Source organism: Corvus moneduloides, chromosome 1, assembly GCF_009650955.1.
Source record: "Corvus moneduloides isolate bCorMon1 chromosome 1, bCorMon1.pri, whole genome shotgun sequence".
Taxonomy (NCBI): Eukaryota; Metazoa; Chordata; class Aves; order Passeriformes; family Corvidae; genus Corvus; species Corvus moneduloides.
In genome coordinates, this window is record NC_045476.1 from 55443027 (window position 1) to 55468735 (window position 25709).

Sequence of the window (25709 nt, forward strand, 5' to 3'; positions counted from 1 at the left end):
GTTGATTCATTGCAATTCCCTTAGTATTGCTCTTACCAGCAAAGGTTTCAGAAGGTAGGATGATTTGGTTTTGATTTGGCTTTTTTTTTCCAGTACATGAAAACTATGATATTTACACAGTAATTTTTTACTCAAATTAATTAAGAGTATTGAAGCCAGTCTCCTGATTGTCCCCTCCTACTGTAATTTGGTGAACAATGTTTCTAGGACTTCTGAAACAGGACACTTTTTGGTTGAAACTAAATGAAGAGCAGAGCTGATGTGATCCAGCCATCACTGTGCATTCAGTCCACTGAAAAAAACCTAGAAATAGTTTGAAATAAAAGGTCTCAAAACATCTAATGTGGGCATCAGGTCCGTATCACCAGATGAGGGGATCAGTTACTCAGCAGATCCACTCCTATCAGTCTGTGCTATTTCCCAGTGCTGGCAGCCAGTAAGAGCCTTACAAGACTCTAATGTTACTTGAACTCATGTAGAAAAAACACAAACTCATAATTTTGACAGAAAGAGTGGCTTCCATTTTAGTCAGCTATAAGAGCTCATTTAGGACGCAGAATTCTGGATTTTGCTGAAGCATTTCACATACAAGGAGCACAGATAAATAAATAATGAGTACCAGTACATGATAAAAACTGTATATTAGACAGCTAGGCTATAGCACAGTACAAGGGATTATGCCTATAGTTAAGAATAAAGTGCAGCTTGGATATTTCCATTGTCACTGAGGTACCTTAGGAAAGCTGTTGCTCCATCAAGTAGAAATGGAAACCCACAGAAGACCAACCAGAATTTAAAATAGAGCTTCTCCCTTCCCCTGTGACTGTCATAACATTTCTGGATTAAATTACCCTAAAACATGATAAAATAGCCACACTTTTCTTTATTCAAGACAAAACTACATGTCTGTTAAAGGATTTTACATGCTTCAAACAATAAACTTAATATTTTATTGAATACAGTTTGACACAGACAATAGAGATAGAGAAATACAATGTTGGAAACAATTTTGAATAAAAATTGGGGACTTGTATTTTCATACATTTTAGATAACACAAATGGTTCCTTGTGATCTTAGTACCTACAAAATGTTTTCTATTTTTCCAACAAGTGTGGAGAGCTTGCTATCTCATCTTGTCTGAAATTACAAGGCTAAGATCTGTAAAGAGAAAGCCATACTTACAAAACATACCAAGCTCCTTATCCTGTCTTCAAAAAATGGCAGAACGATAGCTGACATGAATACTACATGTGATGTATTTCTTCAAATAGATGTTATGAAAAGCTAAATCTATTAAAATCTAATTTTCCTTTCTTTACAGAAAAAGGTCCTTTTTGTCACCTAAGTTGCGCTTTGTGCAGAGACTTTTCTCCAGGGTGTTGTAATTCCTGGAGTTCCAGTAGAAATCAGGACCTCATGATTAAACAATTCCTGTTTCAGTACCTTCTGTCTAAATTCAGTCATGAAGAAACTCAGAAGAAAGAAATCAGTGGGTTGAAGTGATGTGCACAAGGTTACATAGAAGATTTCTTCAAGCGCCAGCTGGAATCCTGATAGTATTCTGATACACTGCAATCTTTGCTATGCTTGGAGTGACTGTGGGACTATCAAAGACTTTTGGCAGCAGTATGTTTTAAAAAAAGCAAGATGGCATGAAATACTATCTATCTTAGTTTCATTTAAAGGGTGGAGCTTTCACAATGCCCACACTACCTTCTGGGAAAAAAAAAAAAAGATAAATCATTGAGTACCACTGCTCAGTTAAGATGTCCACAATCGAATTTCTGAAACTCTTTGAGAACTGTTGCTTTTTTTTAGATCACAAAGTTTTGCTTTGAAAACCATATGAAAGCTAACAGAATGGAAATGAAAACATTTATCCTAATAAATTTGGATTGACTTGGAAAACTGTTTAATAAACTTTATGTAATTGTCTGCATAGTAGCAGGTGGAATGAAAACAGTAATGATGTCATAACAGTAATCAGCTGAACCCAGTTCAGCATTTTTCTCTCAGACACCACAGCCTTATGACCCATCAACATCTGCCTCAGTTCAATAATCCTTAGATGTAAAAGCTGTATTAAATATTCTTTAGATCTACATTTATACTCTTAGATTTTCTTGTAACATGGCAGAATTCCACTCTTTGTATACAAAGTGAGTATTGTGCTTCTTACAACATGAGATTGCACTATTTGAGTTGTATCAATTGTGTCTGATGTTCCTTGAGGATAAATTATTAATTTGTTATTAATCTTGCCCTCCCAAACTCCTCCAGGTTATGCATCCCTTTTTTTTGCCACCTCAAATAATTTTGCTGCCTCAAAGACCTCATGATCAGACCTGTGTGGTATTTGTATGTATATGCAGTAGATGTTTGTGTGAATTTCTTCTGGGTACTCTGACTTAGCAGTGTCCAATCAGTCAAACCATCAATCATGTACCTGTATTTTTGTCAGTGATTCCTAGGTAATTTGGATACTGGTCCTTGACTAGAAATTCATTATGATATCTTGTCAGATACTATCATATTATGGGTAATGACATTTGTGTTTATGTGTTATCCAAGCCTAACCAGCAATATGTGCAAAGCAAGAGATAAGCTTCTAGAGCAGGGAGAACTATTCTTAGCAGACAATTGACTCAGCAAATGTATCTATTTTCTCTTTATGAGTTACCTATTGGTCCCTGCTGGATGGCTCCCCAGCCCACAGGAGTTTTTCTAATGACTACTGCATACCTCTGGCAGGAGAACTTCTGTAAGCACGTAATCATGACAGCTTCTCATCCCAAAAATAACTTTGCAGATAAAATGAACATAAAGTTTTAGAAGAAATGAATGTAAAGTGACTTTCAGTACAAATTAATCCATTTCAGGCTGTGTCCAAGCAAACAGCTATTTATTTATGATGTTTCCTTCTTACAGAATACTAAAATAGTTATACAAGGATCATCCAAAACTTAATCAATTCTACAAGAGTAAATGGGATGTTACGGAGTTGCAAATGTCCATGTCTGCACGCAGTACTGGAGCGTGTATTGGCTAATGTATTTTGTACTGAAATAATACAATTAAATGTTCTTATTGTGGCTCAATCTTGCAAAGCATATTTTTAAAACAGACTTCAGAGTGGTTCTTTGACTTTTGAAACACAAAATCTTGTGTCAATGACACTGTCTTTATCTTATGAAGTAACACTGGACACAGCGGGCATACTTCAAAGAAGTATCAATCCTTGCCACAGTGGAAAGCTTTTTATTTCTCAATTGAGCTAAATTCCTTACTTTACTCACAGAGTAAAAAAAGAGCAGATCTGTTTTCAGGATATGGCACTAGTTTGGAACTTAAGCTGTGGCATCAGGGTGCCAGGATTTCTGCAATATGATATTGTCTATTTTTTTTGTCTGTCTGTCTGTCTCTTGCCCTCAACATCCTCTCTCTCTCTCCCCACCCTCCTGTCCCCAGAATTTCTCTCTTATGTGGGGGGACAAGGATAATAAAAATAAATGGTAGCAAATGGAAACAGTTCAACTAACCACAAATGTGGCTGATTAGAAAATTAGGGAAAAGTGTCCTACTCTCAGGGGCTTCTGTTCTTGGAAAACAGTGGGGAAGCAGGAGACTGTAGTATGTTTCTTATTCATTGTCTCCATTTATTACATTAAAATAACTATCCCATTTTTGTTTGTGCCTCAAGTCCAAACGGATAGCAGAGTACAGGGAATGAAACATCCAACATACAACTGAACATACAAGCCAAGCTGACCATTAATAGTTCACTCTCCAGCATCTGGATCCTGAATATACAGTTATACAAGTTGAATTAATATGGTTGTTTACTCACATTCTTCCGGAGCTTTTTCAGCCATCAGCCCTTTGCAATAATATTACACCCAGCCAGGCTAGAGTCTGGTGACTGGTTATTCTTAACCAGATCCCTGAGAAAACTCCTGAATAAAAAGATTAAAATACAGTATTTTTCCTTTTCACTCCTATCTCAAATGTAAGTAATGTAATTTAAAGTCCATTTAACCTTGAGTTATCTGTGTCCTTATTAGGTAATATTAAGCATAGTAAAAAGTTGCTGAGCACAGCAATAGTTGGAAGGTATTTTGATATTCCTTCAATTTTTAACCCCATAGACTTTTCTAAATACAGCCTGTGTTTCAAATGTTAATTTTACTTGGAAGCAAAACTGAAGCTTATTCTCCACATGTAGAACTTAATTATTTTTAGTTTTCCTGGATCTTTAGAAAGTACCACCCTTATGGAGGAAATTTAGTCAAGGCAGCTTTGTCCAGCCCAAGGATTATATTTGAAAGGCCTCTACATGAAAATTCAGCCACTTTTAATTTTACTGTCCATTTTTATTCCACATTTGAGAGCTTTCTGCAGGGCTGTGTACAAGCTGCTATTTCACTGGGCTTTCCAGCTACCAGTAAAATTTTAGTTTGGGTATTAGGAAGCCCTTACATTAAAATGTCCCACATTTCCCTGGAAGGCACCTGAAAGGAGCACTACAATTTTTTGCAAACTCAAAAAACTCAAAACTGTGTGATTTTCTTCCCAGTGGAATTCAAATCTGAGATCCTTAGAGAACATCTGAAGACCATCTATTTAGAATATCCAAGTGCCACACTATGTCACATTCTGTGTCATAGTATATGCTTTGATCTATAAAAGGAGATAAGATGTTTCAATCAGCACTGAATAACAGCTGTCTTTAATGGTTTTAAAGATAGAATGGACTATTTCAACTATTATATAGTGTCATCTTTAACATCTCAGGGGTGGTGAGCAGTGATTGTAAGATACATAGTATGGTATGAGGTCAAATTCAAATATTTCTCTCAATACAGAAACAAAAATAGTATTTGAGATGAAGTTTGGAGATTCTGAAAAAATCTTTATTCTGAAACAACCCTTGTGGAAACTTTTTTTTTTTTTTTTGTATTTTCTCATGAAGCTTCAATTTTTGAACAAAAATTATGGAAACTTCAAAGTTTCTCACAACATAAAAATCCCAAACTTTGATGTGGTGTGCTAGGAAACATGAAAAATAGACAGCTGCATGTCAACTTCAACTCCAACACTGTAGGTAAGAGAGGAAACAAGGATATATAAACAAAAGAATCCCAAGTTGCTGTGGTGTTAGTAAGATTAGGACTGTGGTGCTATAGCCTTTGTGTTTATATATCTTAGGAGACAGAGTTGAGAAAAGTGCTTCTTGTGAGGACCATAATCATGGCAATCTATCGATTTAGTTCAAAGCAAAGGTTAACAGTTCATTTAGTTACACACATCTGTGAAAGTCGGGTTTTTCACACTAAGGGGATCTCCAGTACAGCTGACGAAAGCTTATCAAGGTCACATGGCTGCAAGGAGAAGCCTGAGCAATTCAGAGATAAAGTGAAGAAACTTGTAGCTAAGTCTAGTTATTTCACTGACACGATTTTGTCTTGGTGCAGTCTCAGAAATCTTTAAAAAGAAATTTGGAAATTGTCATGAAAGACATTCTGCACCCTCTTTGTGTACCCTCATACTGCACCCAAAGTACCCTGGGAACTTTGCAGGCACATGGAGAGAAAGCCAAGGACAGCCTTTGCTATCCTGCTAATCCAAAATTGTCAAGGGATTTCAGATCACTCTGGGGATACTGGAGTGATCACAGAAAGAATTTGTTTTCACCGGGGACTCTCCCCTTTTCTACATGTTTTCCCTTGTACTTGAAGAACAAAACACTCCACAAAACACAAACCTTCCTGTTTGCAGCACCTTCTCCAAAGTGAAGATTATGGCGATTTCTTTTTTCCATGAATTATTGCAGCTCTGCACAGTGTAATGCATTTGCTACCTAGGCCAATTTCCTGAACAGAGACACAGAGCAAGAAATATTTTATGATACAAAGCATCATCCTAATGACATTTCTTCCCAGAGGGAGAGACAGACAGAGGGAGAGAGGGAGAATTTTCTGTTTTCCTGCTTCCAGCTTTATCTACTTTGGGATCAACCATTCAATCCAAGCTTAATAAAGTAATTAGGTCAGTGTGAGGCAGTTTCCCAAGGGCAGAGCCTTTTAGAATTTTTTGTTCTTTCTTAAATGCAGAGATGTTATCCAGTATAGCATGGTTCCTACAAATATTGTTATGTAATGTACATTTAATTTGTATATATAATGCAGCACTGCAGCCAGTCATGATTATTCAAACTAAACCTGGCAACATTTCAATGTCAATTTCTCCTTCCCATTTTTCTTTTTTGTCTTATTTTTCAGGACCCAAAGAACTTATTTTTCTTGAAAATATTCTTTTTCTCTGTTGCTACCAGCAATCGATGGAATTTTTCTCAACCCTGAGGAAACTGTATTTGAGCTCAATTAAGTGCTTTGTCACTGTCTAAATGAGTACCTTGTGGCAGCAAGTGACCATCATCTCTACACCACAATGTGCACAAAGTTGTATCTGTATGGGATATGACAAAGAGGTCCATATTTAACTCACAATGCCTTTAATATATTTTCCTGTTATTAAATTATATGCATGTCCCATGACATTCTCTACACTGCATTTTTGTTGTAACTGTACTTTTGTTTTGTTGATATGAGTAACAGTCAACTACTGTCTCTGTATTATTTTATGTATAAACGTGTCCTGCATCAGTTTAGCTATAAAGATTAATTGCTGGAAAGCCATAAAATACTTCTGTGCTAGCTAATCAGTTTAAGTAGCAATAATCTCTCTGAAACTAGAAATTCATTAATTAATCATCCCAACCGTAAGTACAGTCTAGGCAGAAAAATCAATAAAAACCCCAACCACTCTTTTAAGGTCAGATGTTATCAGCCAAAACTCTAGTGTTTTACTTATGCAAGACTGCACATCTAGTTAGAGATAAGGCAACCACTGCTAAAAAAACTCTGCGTATGTGATTAAGAATTTTCATAAAGACCTGGGAAAAAAAAGCCTTTTCAATTTTACTAATCTTGCTTTTTACCTCATCCTTCTCACACTATTGCCGTTGCATTTTAAGCAGACCACCAGTAACAGAGAATTGAGTAGGATTTTCACTTAGCATAAGGAAAAAGGGCAGTTTTGATCAGTAGTGAATTCGTAGTCTTAATAGTTACTATTCTTTGGAAGGACTTGGGAGATTTTCCTATGTATGAATATAAATTCTACTTGGTGAAAAGTTTTACATATGTTCTGAGAATTCATGAATTATTGATCAATAAATTATTAACAGTTTTTCATAAGAAAGGATGGGGTGGGAACACTCAGAGATAATTGATGTAAAACCATCTAAACCCCATTATTTTTCACACATATGATTACAGTGTGGTACTCAGTAAGACAAGATGCACTGTGTACTGAATCCTAAATTGCTACCAGATTTAGCTGAAACATAAAGATTTATCTTACAGAAGAATTTTGAAAGAAAAATCTGTCAAGGACTACTAAGCATATTAAGTGTCTCAAAGACAGACATTTTGCAGATACCTGAGACATATACTCTTACAGTTTTCATGCATCCTTTTCATAAATATCAGCTTCAGACCTTGACAGAGGCAAGCTCTTCAGCTGTTAGTCTTTCTTTAACATGAGTGTTTCTTATCTCCTGCCCAAGCTTTTGCAGTGTGTCACTCGCTCGTCCATACTTCTGTCAGCAGATGGCATTAGTCAACATGACCCATGAATATAAACCAAACAAAAGGGGGTTGATTGTTTCAGAAAAGGAAGTCTTCATCAGAGTACAATAACGAAGTGATCTGGTCTATTTTCATTTTGGAAATTCCAGCCTGAAAGTTAGGAAAAAAAGAATGAAATGGTTCTGAAATATGTGTCCTAATTCATTACATAAGGTAAAGGAGGAAACTAATTTTCCAGGAGAAAAATGTGAATTGAAGTGCATTATTTAACTCAAATATTTCCTAAAAAGTAAATGTAACAAAACCTTTCCAAATTCCATCTCTCAGGTCTGTAATAAAAGATTCTTCTGGTAAAATTATTATGTACTACCAAATAAAATAGTTTATTCCATTAAAAAGGTAATGTTAAAGAATCCAGTTCAGCAAACTAATGAGTAGCTTTGCCAACCCTACACATTTTACAAATGTCTTTCTGTATGAATACACCAGATGAAATGTATTTGACTACTTCTGATAATGATGTGTGTAGATTTCATTCCTTCTTCAAAAATTCAAAAATCATTCTAGTTATCAATGAGGAATGACCATGCAAAGTGGGAGAAAATCTTTTGGAGGCTTTTGGGTTTTTTCAGCAATACTGACAGTGATTTTAAGAATATGTTAATTCCCAGAAAACAGACCACAGCAATGCCCAGAAACACAATGGCAGCTGAGCTGCGTGAAAGAGCATTCAAAGCAGGGCTAAACCAGTGTGGCTCACCTCTGCCTAACCTGGGGAAAACAACTTAGGGACTTTGAAAGAGAGACAAGGAAAACTTAAAACCAACCAAAACCATGCTTGTATAGGTTACTCACCAAGTGAAGTCATCGCTCTGCTTGTGAATCTTTCCCAGACATTCTGATCTCTTCCGAAATGTCAGGAGCCTTCTCAGCAAAGGTGCAAGTCACCTGCAAATTTACAGGTTTTCATAAACTGCTTTTTTTTGAGCACAATATTTTCATAATAGACTTAGATTTGTTTTCAATCTGTGTTTCACCTTTAGCATTGCCTGCTAGGGATATTTGCAGTTGACATCATGTTGAACACCGTCAGTGATTAAACCATTTCAGACACCTGACAGGTACTACTCCTCATCCTCTCCCTTTTCCTCCCCCTGCCTTTTGATAGCTTTCATCCTTCTCCCTTTAACTATGAGCAGAAGAAAACTTCTCAGTTTGCTGAAACACACCTAAGCTGCACACTTAAAATGAGACAATGCAGGTGATGAAAATACTAATTTTTATGTAACCATCCAGTGTAGAAAAACTGCAGAGCAATCTCTTTGGAAAAATACACCACTAAGAATTGATAAACCTGTCTCATGGTCCGCTGAAAGAGGATTCTTTCATTGTGACTATTTTTCCAAGCAGCATTCTTTTCCTCATAAAAAGACCTCATTGAAAATTTAATAGAAAACTTTCAAAAGACTTTACTTATTTATATGGTATTTCCAATGTTTTCAGAGAATGAACATGTTCAACAGCATAATGCCTAGAAGTATTATTTTAAAAATTATGGGGAAAAACTTTATGTGACAAATCATTAATATGCATTCATGTTTAAAAGCAGAAAAATTCTCATAAGTTATCTTTACTTCAAGCTGGAGTTTTGCAATTACAGATGTTATGCTATTCAGAATCTAATTTACTTTGTTGTTAAAATCCGCTTTGCAGAACTGAATGCATTTAAGACTGCAGCTGGGCAGGATGATTTCAGTGTTCATTTCAACTTTATAAAAATTTTGTAAATTGCATCCTTACTTCAGGAATTTCTTTCTGAAAAGCATTTTTCATTGACTTTGTGTCTAACAATGAAACATAACTTTTGCTAGATTAATATAATGAAAAGAATTGCTGCTCTATTTTTACTTTTCTTGAAAAAAGAGAAATTTATTTAGATGATAATTTTATGTATGTTTTGCTAAAATTGGAAACACATTGAAAGCTTTTATTGCTCCTACTTCTGTGCAGTTTAAGGGAAATGATTTTATAGAAATATTCCCCATCAAGAAATAACCAAGAAAATTAATTCCATTCAAACATCTGCAGCATTTCTGTGTATTCCTAATTTGGCAGTTCTTGCAGGGGTGATTTTCACAATGTGCTTAGCACCACCCTCAGGAAATCTTTAAGATGTTTCACATAAAACTGGAGAAATACCATATCTTTCTAAGATATTTGCTTATTTCTTTCAGGAAAAGCTAATTATATGTGACATATGAACAAGCATGAGAACTCATGCATATTCCAAGTTAAAATAAACCTATAGCCTAAAAAAAATATTTCCACAATGGGTAAGATGAACAGCAGGTGAGAAAAAGATGTATGGGGGAGAATCACAGATTATAGCTACTCATAGCTAATTGCTGCTTAGATGAAACATGTGCATCTGTTTTCAGCAATTAGTGTGGAGATCAATAGAAAACATATATATTTAATTAGACATATGGTTCATTTTACTATAATTGGAACCCCATGTCACTTCTGGCTCTCCATATGCAGTATGGTCTAAAATGTTTTCTAGAGTGTGTTTGCATCATATGGAAGGTGAAGTGGAGACACAAGCTGATACTCAGATCTCATTGTCTCATGATGCTGTTAAATGTAGGCATTTATGGTGATTTAACCAGACCAGAAAACAATAAAACTTTGATTTTGAATGTCATTTAACCCTTTCCCTGATGTCTAACCACATTGCATGTCTTGTAATAATCACAACTGTTAATACCACATCTGTTCACCAGTATTTGAGCTTACCAGTATTTTGAATTAAGCCATTTCCCAAATCTCTAAAAATTGAAGCAACTTTTATTTTTATACCTTCTGAGAAACAGATACATTCAGAATAAGGAAGAATGGTTATGAAATAATGAAATTTTACTCACTGAATATCTCTTAATCAGTGATTTCAGTCAAATCACAAAAATTATCAAGCAAATTCTGAATTGACAAACCCACCGCAGCTCCCCAAATGTGTTGATTTATATAATGGTTACTCTATGTCAGTCTCATATATATTAAACTGTAAACGAGGGGAAGCTTCCTCTGCAGATACAAACAGCAATAGAATGCAGGCGGGAATTAGTAAAGCTTGTTCTCAATGCCCATACTGTCTGTATATGTGTGCTATCATAAGATGTGTTCATAAACATTTTAGATGTTTAGCTCCAGTGTCTATCCTAGACTATTTTATATGCTCATTTAAATACTCCAATATTGCTTAGCAGATTATTTTATTAATTTAGCAGATATAAAATTAATTACATCGAAACAATATAGTGAAAATCACAGCTTTAGTATAGTTCTTGCTCAAAATACCTCACATTGTAAACATCTGCCTGGCCCAGGCTAATGGTTCTATTTTAAGCAGAACTAGTTAACAGACAGAGCAAGAAAGCTCTGTTAGAGAGGGTAAGGGAAATAGCAGATGGAAAGCTGCATCAACAGTAGTTGACTTTCATGTTAAAGATTCTGTGTTAGGTCTAATAAAGGATGCAGACACCAAAAAATGTGGCAGTGAAAGTACTCTTTGAAAGACAAATGGATATGTATGACCTGTGAAATGACCCCATAGCTAAAGCATACAAACAGAAACTAAGAGCTGAAGTAAATTAGATCTTTCATCTGGATGAGAGATTTCAAAACCACATATCAGGAGAGCAACTTTGCAACCAGATATGGGATATTCCGGGCGAGGGAACTTCCTGGTTTTACGCTCTGGTACTATCAGGAAAGGATTGATGTTTAATATGGAGAGAAGAACAGAAAAAGCATTAAAGTACTGCATCTTAACTTTGAATCCCATCTATCTGCATTTTCTAAGGTGAGATATTCAATGTGCATAAACCACCTTTGTTTCCAAGATTATGTTTCAGGAATGAGTATCTTTGAACCAAATATTATGAACACTGGAGTCAAAACTGAGTATTTCCTCCCAGTGCCCTTCACTAGAATATTTGACCATATACACTGAAAATGTTACTTTTCAGTCTAGCATGAGTATAAACAAACGATGATTTCACTTTTCCCTAATGTATTTGCTTAAAAACTTCTGCAGTTGTTATGCAGGCTTTTTATGAGAGGTAGAAAATACAGATTTAGCATGCCTCAAGCTGAGGAAAAATTTAATCCTTTCCTTCCATTTCTTAGGGAACATTATAAGCTAGTATTAGGCAACATCACCACAATCTTTTCTGAAGTCTGGTCTTGACAGAGGAGGTCTGGGAAATTATTACTCTCAGGAGCCTTAAATTAAAAAATCTCTCTAATTAATTTGGGGAGGAATTAGACAAAGCACTCTTCAAAACAGAGCAAGGTTGGGTTTCAGGTTCCTGAAGAATGTAAAAATTAGAGTAAAGGATTCGTGGATTTAGAGCAAGTTTATCAGGAAGTTTCTAGGTTGCAATCTTGGGTACAGATCCTGAAACTCTGTCCATATCTCCTTTAAAAATTTAAGTCCTTTTCTTCTTATACACATCCCTCTTTAACTACACAAGCTCCCTCTTCCCTGTCTTTATTCACTCCTTATTGTTAGAGACGTCCATCGACCCAAGAAGACTTTCATCCTAAGGCAATAGCTGCATAAACACATATTTCCAGCAAACAAATCAGTTGCATTTATTTATTTTGTCAGAAAGTTGTTCTTTATCTTAATTATATAAATGGGCTCAGAACAGAACAGTAAGAGAAAAAGTGTTAGAAAAGCCAAGGAACATAATGTAGTTTCTTTCTCATGCATTGCTTCAAAGATCCACTTTGTCCTGCTTAATACTTTTTCCTTCTTGACCCTTAAAAGTGAAACTGTCCAGAACAAAAGTATTACTCTTGGACTGATGCTTATGAATATTGTCAGCAATTGCAGGAATTAATGGGAATTTCTAAGTGTAATTGTGATTGAATAAATTGACATCATTATCTTTGTTTTACAACGGGAAAATTCTTTCATCGGTATCTGAATTCTTGCTTGCCTCATGCTGCTGCCTTGGATATTGGTGCTGGACAGAGGCCTGGGCATGGAGTGCACTGAAGGCCAAAATACAAAGAAAAACAAAAGAAGCAAAAAAACATCCCTGATCCCTCTAGAAATCCATTGAAATTGAAACAGATTATGAAGTTTTGTTTTTGCAGCGTTGACAGAAGTGCAGCTGGTTCAGCCAGGGAACAGAGGGAGCTGTGCTGAACTCCAGTGTGATGTCTCGTCTGTAAGAGAAGGAAGGGGACAACTTGCATGACAGTAGCAGTCCACTTTGTGAGAGGTACTAACAGTTGATTTCATCCTTCCCAATTTTGCTCAGAATGGTTGCATAACTCAGGATAGTATCAGATATTTTGGCTGACAAGGCCAGGTTTATTGCAAGGGACACTTGAGACACCTTTGCACCAAGAGCATGTCCCTACTCAGGATTTGCTGGGCTTCCCAGCTGCATCTTGGCTGCACAACAGAATGTGTCCCACAAATGGTAAACGTAATAAAAAAGCATAATCAGGCCAATATAAATGAGCAAGAGTGTTTTTCCCAGCTCTCAGGAGGTGACTAGCTCAGTGGTGTTGATGAAAGCACTGCACTACATTGGAGGTTGTTACAACAGCAAGCCCTGTGGCAAGGCAGAAGGGAAGTTTCTGTGTGAGCAACACTGCCGGTGTCTCCCTGTACCTGCCATGAGCCCGGGCCCTCTAACCAGGACTTAAGCACTTAAGACTGATTCAACACTGTGGGGAAACACAAAAGGTGGAAAAGATTTCAGATGCGAGAAATAAAAGCAGGTTTCAGAAGATGACGCCAAAGGACTTAAGGTTCAGCTTTGCCTGTGAAAAGATAGAAGAAGATACAGCTATACAGCAATCAAGGACATTAAAATCAATGGTTAGAGTTTCTAGGCTTGGCCTAGATAGACTTTGAAGTTGCAAAAAATATGCTTAGCAAGATAGATAAGTTTAAGCCTTATAATAGAATATTGTGTATTGTTAAGGCATAACAAGCCAGCATTGTGTTCAACAGTTGTATGTGCACTATTATGGATTGGGTAAGACAGCTGTCTGTAACTTTTAGAAGCATGCTGATTGGCTGAGAAGCTTTTAAGAATGCTCCGTAACCAGGATGTTTTCGGATGATCTTGGCAACGTGAGCTCTGTACCATCTGTGTCTCAACTCAGTACGTGAGACTGATAACGGAATAAAATAATAAAAGGCTCCTGGAGTGCCTGTCCAGGCTCTCCATCCTGTTGCCGAAAACGCCGACACAACACCTTCTGCAGGTTACCACTCACACAGAGGTTATACCTCTGTTCAGGCTAAAGTGATTAGGTTTTACCCCAGACTCTGCCATGGAGTAGGTGTTGGCAAATAACTGACTTTTTGTGTCTAGCCCCACTCTTAAGAATCAAAGAGACAATAACTCTAAATAAAAGGTTGTAACACAGTCTTGTGATTTTTCACATTTTATGTGTGAATTATAAACTTTATAAGGAGTGATGAGTTTATCATCTTCTTTAAACTGATTTTAAAGTTCTTTTGTCATCAGGAGGGTAGGCCAAGGCCAGGTAAATGTTTATGGACATAACTGCATTGCCTAGGGAGCAGAGATCGGTGGTAGGAAATGCAAAACCCCTGCTGCCAGCTCAGTGGAAAGCCCACTGCTTGCAGTCATCTCACTAGCAACTTCTGTAAAGACTCAGCTGCTCCAGGGAAATGGGAAAATGTCATCTCCTCCCAGCCCACAGTTATTTAAATGCTCCAGTGTCAACCAATATTATACTGCTTTTATGCTTTCTTCATTAGATCTGCCTTTATGAGAAAGCCACCCTTGAAGTCACTTGACCTCTTGGTGCCTCAGTCAGCACAGATGGAACATTGAATAAAACCAGGATGTTGCTAGAAATCATATGACTCATTTGGACCAGGGAGGGAGGGCATTTTTGGGAATTGTTTTTTTTTCTCCTTGAATAAATAAGTTTGACTAATCTAATTAGATGCAAAGGTACACAGATTCTGTTTCGCAATAATGTGTTTTTACAGTCCAGCAGACATCTTTAAAAGGTCAACAGTTGTATGAGAAAAAACAGCATACATTTTGATTTGAAGCAATGCCCTTACTTCTATTCAGATCACTGGATCACAGGACCACTGCATGGAAAGTATTGGCATATAGATGATATGTGCTTTACGTGTCAAGACTTTAATTTATGTTATAAGTCTATTTAGAACTATAACTGAATTCTTGTTACATGTAAAACAATTCAATAAATGGAAAATAATTTTTTTTTCTCAGAATCAAGATACCACAACCTACAGTGATGACTTTTTTGCTATCATGATCCAGCAGCCTCCCCAAAGAGCTGCCAGCAATTGCCTGGAGGTCATGAGCTTGTTTCCTTCCCTTTTTTTCTGGCCTTCTGCCAAAGCAGACTTGTTCAGACATCAAAACCAGCTCTACTTGCTGCTTCAGTATACCAACAATATCTAATGATCCTGCTCTGCCAAATCATGGAGTGGATTTACTAAATTACCATTGGAAGTAGGACTAAAGATACCATGTTGTAATGAAATTCATTCAAATCAAAATCCCTGGCAACCCAGGTAGAAGCAGTAAAGCTTGAAACCTCAAACCTGAAAAATGCACACATTATCTATTAATCCACCAGATGGACAGATTATAACTATTTTTCTCTCATCTTTTTTTGATTTAAATCACTTAGACATTCCATTATAAAGTACCTTACTGCAAAGAAGAGGTATTCAAATATTCAATTTATGTGAAGCTGTCAAATAGTGAGCAATTCCAGGAGTCTGACTCTTGTATTTAGATGTTTGCAATGCAGACTGAGAAATTTTGGAATGAGTATAGCAGGAATTCTAGTACAATCTCAATTTTATGTATCTGGACACATAATATCTCTGCTTGCAAGCAAAGAGCAAAGTGGTTTTGATTGGAATGCAACATCCTACCATTCCTCATTATTGTGGCACACTGCTAAGCAGTGCATAGTCAGAAGATTCCCTTTCATGGTGCCACAAGCTCTTTCTTTAACTTTGGCAAAGGGACCCTTCACCTCATCACTCCTGATATTTTCATTTAGCTTTCACATTTGATTTCAAGATCAGCAAAGGTTGCATTTAAACCATGACATTTTTACAGCTTCACATGACTTTTGGGACCACCAATGCATTATGAAAGGTTTGTGAGCTTTAACGGGTCAGTCTGTTAACTGACCAAGTTGCACTAGTGTCTGAACAGGAAAAGATTGAATCAGGATGATCTCAGGATACCAAAATGTCTCTGATGCAGTGGCCCTCTTAAAATCCTGACATCCATTTATTGGGAGAAATAAACACTGTAATAATGGTAGTAAAATAAATGTCTGCACACACAATATGAGAAAACGACATATACTATATGACTTGAAAGTTCATAAAAGCAGCACAGACGAAGCAGATGCATCAATAGATCAGAAAAAAAGGGCAACAGTCAGTTCCAGAGGACAGGATACACAGGCAGTTTAAAGACATGGCTGGAAGCCCAAATTCTAAGAGAAAGCCTTTGTAGAAAGGGTGACATTAGTTAGCATGGCTATTAAGTAGGAGCTGTGTTCAGTCTTAGGGTCTACTGGTTTCTGCTCACAGAAGGTGTTGATAGTGTCACTGAGAAGGGACCAGCCCCCTAAGAGGGACAAAGAACAGGCTGCAGCTGGTGCACACTCCAAGTTCACACCACAAGTTCAGGAGTCCTGGGAAGCATTTTAATGTCTCCAAACCCCTTCAGGGAAGGTGTAACTCAAGATGTATCTGTGCCTAAGCACAACAATAGTCTCTGTCTTAACATGACAGATACTCTTAAACATACTCACAGCACAAACTATATGGATAAGGCTGCTTGTTATTTACGGTGTATTTCTCTGAATCCCACCTTCTCTCAGGTAGTGATGTGTCCTGTTAAGTACCCTATACATAAGACAAATAAAGTTATATTGACCACGATCACATGTTTGTTTCATAACCCCTTGCCTATTGTGAAGTGCTGGTAGAACTGTGTAATCCAGAGACCTCCCTCTTGACCTACTTCAGTGGTAACTGCTTTTTATTCCATCCTTTGATAAACATTATTTCACATCTGGAAGACAGTCCCAGATACTTTAATATCTGTAACAGATGTTTTGTATATAATTTAAAAATAGTTCTTAAGTGAAAGTTTAAAGAGCTGCTGCATATTACTTTTATTGTTGTTCTTATTTAAAACAAATAACTTGTAAGTTAGCTTCCTCCACCATTACAGCAATAGGAAAGTAAAATGAAATTCATTTAAGTATGATAGAGTTTACCAGACAGCAAAAGTAATTTTAATGAATTTTTTTGAATAGCGCTATTATTAACCATCAATGCAAAATCCTGCTGCAGAGCTGCACCCCACACACGTATTAGAAGGCATTATCTCATACCCAATCTCCTTGTAAGTTATAAAAAGCATTTTTACTCCTCACAATCTGTAGCTAATCAAAAGTTATTGTTTATTTACAAATTTCAGAAGTGGCTTAAACTTTGATGTTAATGCTGTTACAGGGGTATTTTGTGTGCAGATGTGAACTCCCTAGGCATAAAACTTCCAGTAGGTTTCACTGTCCATTCTCTTTCATTGATATTGTCTCTCACTAACTTTTAAACCTCTGTTTTTGTGATTTCACTCCAATTCCTATCCAGGTATAACAGAAATGCAGCAGATGATGCCAGTAGGCCTTTCTATTTGAAATCTCAAAGATGGGGTAAGTGTGGGAACAGCAGTATTATGGCAGACCTATTTTTCTCTCCACAAGCCCCAGCTGAATCACACTAACCAGTGGCTCTGTTGCTTCTGCTCTGGCTTTTAAAAAGATTTTCAATCCTCAGGGTGCTCTAGATGACAGACATTTTGAGTGAACTCTTGAGGAAACTCATTCCCACCCAATAGCGTAAGAGTTAAGAAAAAATCCTCTCTCCATGTTAGAAGTGGCTGAACTTTGTTACCTGAACGCCAAATAGGTTTTTTCCCTTTATCTGCATCTCAGTCTCCACCCAAAAGTATGTCTGCAGAAACTTCTGGTTTGTAAAGTTGCTGGATTGTTCACTGAGTTAGCCACAGTGATTCTGAACTTTATTGCTAACGGGACTGAAGTATTCACAATCCAAATATCCACTTCCTCAAAATGAATAAGAAGAAAAGAAAAAAAAAGAAATCTTAATTTTGCCACAATAACAGTATGAATATATACTGGGAAGTTTATTACGCTATAAATCGCTGTTATAAAAGAGTTTTCTTTGGAACAGTTATAAAATTAATGAAAAAAAGATAAACAGAGTGATTCATATGTTCATGTGAACTCTGCTAAGCTACTTATGAAGTGAATGAGGATTAGTGGTTTATAAGAGGTCTCTGCTTTCTTAGCTATGAAATTTTGGTGCTTGACGGAAGAGTCTGATTGAAAATAATGACCTCATCCACTGATTTACAATTGACCATTCTGTTACTAGGGGTATAAAGAGGCTTTCTGCTAATTATAGCTTATTTGGGCTCATTAGGTAGAGACTGACATTTCTCATAAAATAAGAGGGTATGCTGGAGACATGTATGTCTTAGCTATGGTCTGGAATTCCGGTATCATTTGAGGACTGCAATTTTGAAAAATAACTGAAGACCTCACAGGCTGCAAAGAGGAGGAAGCAGACAGTATAAAGGCTGGGCACCGTGCCACTGTAAATACAGAAGTGTTTGTCATCCATCACACCACTGGTCTGGGCAGTACCCAGAGATATGCCTACAGGCCAGACTCAAAATCCGGTTTCGTGGTTCTCAAAAACAATTAACTGAAACAGATATTTGTTTAAAGCTTTATTGCTTATGGATCTTATATGAAGTATGTCCATAGATGACCAAATCACATGTACTGACTCATATTCATGTAAACCTAAGGAAATTAGAGTGTAGAAAATGTTCAGATTAGGAGCTGTAGCGTTGAAAAATGTTTCTTCCTACATGTGGGAAGAGAAAAAGAGTTAAAAAAGCAGAATTTGATCCTGAAATATTGCAAAGATCCTTCTATAACCTATTATCGAAATGGCATGAGCTTTTTTAAAATATTCTGCCTTCATAGGCTTTTTGACACACTTCCAAAAGTTCTGCAAACCCAGTGAAGTCAATGAAGTTTCTCAGTTATAACTGAGATTGAAAATATATCTTATTGAACTTTGTCATGATTTCTCTTTTGAGAGAAAACATAGACAACCATGATTATGAAAAATTCCTGTCAAACTGTTTGTATTTTCAAATGTTTTTGTAATATTTGCAAACAACTCTGTGAAGTTTTGGGCATCACTTTCTTCTGATGTTGAGGACTGGTGCGTACATAAGGTACAAATGTATTTCTTCTTGCTTGCTTCTAAGTAAAACAATGATTAACCATACATTCCTTTTCCTAACTGTGTAGAAAGAATATCTTGGCAGATTTCCCACCTTCAAGCATTTGTATGTCTCAGTGGAGGCATGTGGTCTGAGAGCACCTTTTAATACTAATATAAGCCTTGCCATAGCGACAAGAGTGTTGCCACAAAAAGGTCACTGAAATCACTTAGAAAAATAATTTGAATTACTGTGGGGAAAATCACAGATTAAGACCAGCTTCCCAAGACTGTTGTAACACACAATTGTTGCAGTATCACACTCTGGCTCAGTTTTGCATTCTCTGTCCATTTGCAAGGAAACATGGCTAGATTTTTCATTAGGTATAAATAGCAAGAAGTAAGAATACATGGGACTCCAGCTTTAATGGTCAGTAATTTGCAGCATTTACAAGTGATTTATACTGAGCACAGATAGTCAACAAGGTTTGTAGGCCCAGACCCGCAGAAGATGTTCTTTCCTTTCATGGCAGCGCTCAGGAAAATGTCTGTAAGGGTGGTAAACCTCCTCCAAGTGTTCAGGGCTTTGGTGAAGGAAGGGATGAAAGAACTCAGCCCTCAGAGTGACATCAGTCAGATGCAGAAACCGACTGGTTGCAATTGTCAGTGCTCTAGGCTGATCCATCTGATACACTGTAGGACACAGAAGGCAGAATTCTTAATAAATGGAAACCAAATTGTGCGCCAACAAATCTACCAGTGCAGAGCTGAGATTTGAGGCAGGCAACAGACCTTAAAACTTCTAAGTGTTCCTGACTTCCTCCTCACATGAAAACAGGGAACTGGTCTTGTCCTATGTGAGTCTGGCCATTGTTTCCATTACAAGAGCATTAATTATAGTAAAAAAGGATAGGACAGGTACATAATGAACAGTTAACATATTTCTTCTAATCTTTCCCTTCATTTACTGTCTGTTCTGTAAATCCCTGGCACAAGATTTTCCCCAGGAAAAGTTGAGTTAATAAGCAAACCCCTTAACCTGAAGAAAATAACACTGAAATCTTCCAAACCCATCCTAATAAACTCCTACACAATTCTGTGGTTCCTGAGTTCAGGCCAGAAGACAGACAGAAATATAACGAGGAATCATCTCTGGGTAGGCCCCACTGTCATCCCTTCTTCAGACTACACTGTGACTCCACAAGCTAAAGTAATTTGCAAAGGAGCATTCACTATGCTTTTGTCTTAAGTTTGATCATGTATTAAAAACAGGATCAGAGGAGATATAAAAACCCCCAATATCACTCCAGCTGTACTCTTGAGTTCTACTACTCTGAGGAAAAAAGTCGTTTCATGCTTTTTTTGAGAGAACTCTAAAGTAGAATGAACAAACTTCTGTTTTTAAATGAGATGTACCATACAACTCAGCTAATCTTTTTTTTAAGCTTTGTAAACCCAAATATCTTCCTTAAGAGATTTCTGAAAAAATTCTAGGCTTTTCAGAGCCTCTCTACTTTGAGTTGGTGCTTAAAGATGTAAAATCTTTTTGCCTTTTGAAGTCCACTCATCATTTGTCAAGGAAAGGACTAAGGAAAATTTATAGACTGTATCTGGTACTTTGGGCAAACATGAAAATATACATCAGAAAAGAAAAAAAAAAGAAACCTTACAGTTTACTTTTATCATGCGCTCAAGAATCACCAAAAATATTTTACAAGAATCAAATAGCTGGAATAGGCGTGGCTGATGTGAAGCAGCCTGAAAGGACAAGAAAATTCATCTGTTCTTGGACCTTAAACTGCTGCCTGATAAGTATTTCTCATGATGATGACAATTTCTTTGCTGAAGCTGAGAGAAGGTGGCATGAGTGGCAGTTATGAGATGATACCATGTACAGAGAGTAAGTTTAGATTAGTTATTAGGAAAAAATTCTTCACTGTGACTGTGGTGAGGCATGTGAACAGGTTGCCCAGAGAAGTTATGGATGCCTTATCCCTGGAAGTGTTCAAGGCTAGGTTGGATGGGTTTTGACCAACCTGCTCTGGTTGAAAGTGTCTGCTCACAGCGGAGGGGTCGAACTAGATGATTTTCAAGGTTCCCTTCCAAATCAAACAATTCTATGATTCTGTGATACAGAGAATCTGTCCCCATTGCTGTTGTCAGCACCATGGAAGAGCCAATTGTAACAGCATTTTTATCCAAGGGAATATGTGGAGACCCCTCCCTTTGAGGGACCTTGGTGTTGAAAATTGTCTGAAAATGACCGTCAAATAACTAAAAGAAGGTGTCATCCTGAATCTGCTATATCGCATAATCAAAGAATCAAGGAATAAATTAGGTTGGAAAAGACCTCTAAGATCATTGAGCCCAACCTATGACTGAACATCCCCATGTCCACTAGACCATGGCCCTAAGTGCCACATCCAGTCTTTGCTTAAACACCTCTACGGATGGTGACTCTACCACCTCCCTTGGCAGCCGATTCCAGTGTCCAATCACTCTTTCTGTGAAGAAATTCTTTCTAATATCCAACCACAACTTCCTCTGGTGCAACTTAAGGCTACGTCCTCTCATCCTGTTGCTGGTTACCTGAGAGAATAGGTCAACCCTCAGCTGGCTACACCCTCTTTTCAGGCAGTTGTAGAGAGTGGTAAGGTAACTCCTGAGCCTCCTTTTCTCCCAGCTAAACAACCCCAATTCCCTCAGCTGCTCATCATCAGACTTGTGCTCCAGACCCCTCCCCTGCTTCATTGTCCTTGTCTGGACATGCTCCAACGCCTCAATGTCCTTCCTGAGTTGAGAGGCCCAGAACTGGACACAGCACTTGAGGTGTGGCCTCACCAGTGCTGAGTACAGGGGAAGAATGGCTTTCCCAGTCCTGCTGGCCACACTATTCCTGACACAAGTCAGAATGAGATTGGCCTTCTTGGCCACCTGGGTACATGCTGGCTCCTGTTCAGCTGCTCTCTGCCAGCATCCCCAGGTCCTTCTCCACTGAGACACTTTCCTGTTGGGCTGCATGGGGTTATTCTGTCTCAAAGTTTTGTCCTGAAAAGCAAGGAAGCTAGAAAATTACTGTGCTGTGATGAAGTTATTAAGGACGCCAAATGAATCATGCAAAAGAATAATTTAAAACACACACGTCCCCACCACATATATATGGCAATAGGGATTTTAACTAACTAGCTTAATTGCTTCCAAGACCTGCTGACTTGTCAAGTGTACAGGATGGCAATGAAACAGCTCTGCTGAAGTCCAGATCATCCAATATCCTGCCAGTTGACACTTAGAGGCACAGAGCCACCTGTGTGCTCCTGCTTCTACTGAGCTGGGAAATATACAGAAGTATCCCACATAGGCACTGTAGTCTTGAGGAGTACAGAAGAAAACAAGGGGAAAAAATCAACTATGTCTTGACAAGTATTTAAACAGTTTAGAGTAAAAATGCTGGGGACCACACATTCAACACACAGAAGAAACTAATTTTTATAAACCTGCTTACCATCCATGCTGAGCATAGGACAGGGCAAGGGTGATCTGGGGTCCTGTCTTAATGCATATGCACAAAAAAGCTGGATTGTTGTCACAAAGATAGCCCCTAAATCTGTTTCCTAAACTTCTGAATTATCTAGCTTTTAATATTGTGGTTTTTCAAGATAGGCTGTGTGTTTATAGTTTTACTGTAAAGCAGCCAAAGAATTCAAATGAGCAGATCCAGCCTTTCTATAAACCTGTTGAGAATTTTTCTCTTCTTTGAAATGCACAGGAGTCCTTGCCATAGTGTTTTTTGTTTCACAGTCAATTTCTCTCTAGAAAACATGACTCTAAATCAAGATGTCTTTTTCTGCTACATATTCACGATAGGAAAGTTTGGAGAGATTGATTAAACTTACCTTCCTGTTCATTCACCTCATAGTCCTCCCTGACTTGCCTTTGATGCCTAGTTTCCAAGGCCAAAGTTCTTGGATATTTCTGCCTAAACCTTAACATCATAAAATGAGTGTGTAGCTCATGGCTAAACTCTAGCATGTTACAGAAATATCTTGGTTCACCTTCCCTCTCAAACTGCTTTTAGAACCGTGGGTGGTCCTCTTCAAACAAAGCACACTGATTCAAGTCCATGTCCTCCCCTGTCACTCACCACTGAGAAATCAATGTTGGGAGGGCTTAGGCAGGGTGGGATATCCAACTAGAGCTCCTTCCTCTGTCTGATCTGTGTATAGGATTTAAACCTAGGTCATCTAAACACTGCAAAGCAAAACTAGAGGTGTTCAGTTCTGACATCCTCTCAGTCTCTCTTGTCCTACTGTGCAAAAATACTTAAATATTCATCGAGCTTAGACAGAGTGTGAAAATTGGTATATTTAGATCACAATCTCTGCTCATATATCTACTAATGTTTGTGTCAAGTGGATCACCTTCAACAAACACAGACTTTGCGCAGCTTATTCTAAGTGTAAGGAAGCTCTCTTGGGAGCAAAGCAATTTTATTTCAAAGCTTTGCTCTAAATCAAATTTATGGGGACTTGCATTTCAGGATTCACTTCTTTGAGTTCAGCTAGGATAACAATCTTCCTCTTTTGGCTTTTTTTACCATCACTTTTGCATCTACCCTACTTCTGGAATTGATTTGTAGCTGTGAAGTGTATGTTAACAGAATCGTCTGCCCCTCTATTCAGAAGTCTTTTTAAAAAAGAGCTAAACCCCACTCTTGCCTGAGAATTCCCTGTTGGCCAACTTAAGTTACCTCACATGCACCTGGCTGTTTTTTCTGAGCCTCCTGGCTTTGGATATTTAAATACCCTCTATCAGTTGCGTGGCACTAATTTGGCTGTTGAGAATTACCCATTTGTGCAACTAAGATCCATTTCCATAAGAGCTCAGGACAAACAGGAGGCAGTGTGATGGCTCTAGGGGCTCTTCGAGGGTTGTGGGGACAGCAAGGGTGACTGCCTCCTTGGTGGAGAGCCTGGAGGCACTGGGAAAGTTCCAGTGGGCCCCAGGCCAGGGCGTGGGCTGTGCCCACCCCTCTCTGTGACACCACCTGGGGCAGAACCCAGACCTGAAACTTCAGGCTATTATGCAAAAGCCAAGGAGAAAACATATGGAAAGAATGAAACCAGGGAACCTTATAAAAAGACTGAATTTAGAAAGATGAAAAATATGGAGAACAACCTGAGAGGATTTGCCTGAAGCAAAGGGTACTGCCAGCCTTTTTCTGTGCAAATAGAAACCCTTGGCAAAGGTTTGAGGTATGAGGTAATTGTTAGCAATGTTATGGTTAACCAATATCAGGTTGGTACACTTGCAACACTCTCATTTTAGAGTGGTGGATTTTAAGAAATTGAGTGAGACTTCCAGATTTTCTTGCACTTGAAAAATCTGTTGAAAATAATTTGGGTTCCTCAGAACTGTTATTCACAGTTTCCTCTCCTTTTCTTGTCCCTTCACATTCCCACAACAAACTGTGGTCTCCTAAATCATTTTCCAAACGAAACCTTCAACTCAACCCAGGTAAACTCCGTCAGGATACTGTATCCCTGTTTCATTTGCTATTTCTCATTGCCTTTATTTGAAGAGTGATAGGAATGTGTCTCATGTGTCTCGCTCCAGGGGAGCTCCCCACCACAGTACAGCAGAAAGACAGTAGTATACCTGCCACCAGTGCAGTTAAGGTCTTCTCAAAACAATTTGCTGACCCATCGTTTATAGCAGTGTGTCCTGCATCTTTTATGGTGAACCCTGGCAAAATAAGAACTGGCAAAGGTAGTGTGCTGTTCATGGCATATCTGCAAGCACAGCCATTGCGCGTGTCCACGAACATTTTGTTTTGTGTTCATATTGCAGATACGGGTGAGGTAGTGTCTTTCTTTAAATACAATTATTAGTCATCCTTCAAAACATAAAAATGTTTTAGGATGGAGTAAATTGTAAGCATGCAATTAACTGAATTATTTTTTGAAGCTGAGTTGCTGGTGGGATTTCATCCGTGCTTATGCTGCACAGGCTTTCATTATTTTGCTTCCTGCTTTATGTTAGCTTTGTGATTTGTAAATATGTCACAAGGAAGACTGTTGCCAAGGGATACATCAAACTAACATTTTCTAATTAATAAATTAAAAATCAATAGCAGGTTACACCTAATCTTTCTGACAATCCAACTTGGAAATTTTAAAGTTGGTAAATGTACAACATCAATGAGCAAAGCTAACAATGATTCATTCTCCTTAAATAAATCCTGTTTCTCTTCCATAGGAAAATGTAAGAACTTTGTTTATATAGTAAGAACTAAGAGAAATTATTTATGAAAAAAAGATTAGTTTTTGATAAAGTACCACACACAAATTAAACAAATGAACTCATAAATGAACATATGTTAAAGAAAATGCAGATAAATCACACACCCCACCCCCGCTTCCCCAAACTATTAAAATTGAGATACTTTGTTCAGGCAAAAATATATTTCAGCCCTATTCTGTAACAGACCTGAAAAGAATTTATCTGGGTAGTGTCAACATTCAGCTTTCAGCTGTTGCACCTGAAATGCAGACAAAATATTTTGCTATTATCTGTACCTGTCTGAACTTGCTATACTTGCTACTCCAGGGCTGCTTTACACACTAGTATCTCTGATGCCTTTGCTTTGAAACAACGTTGT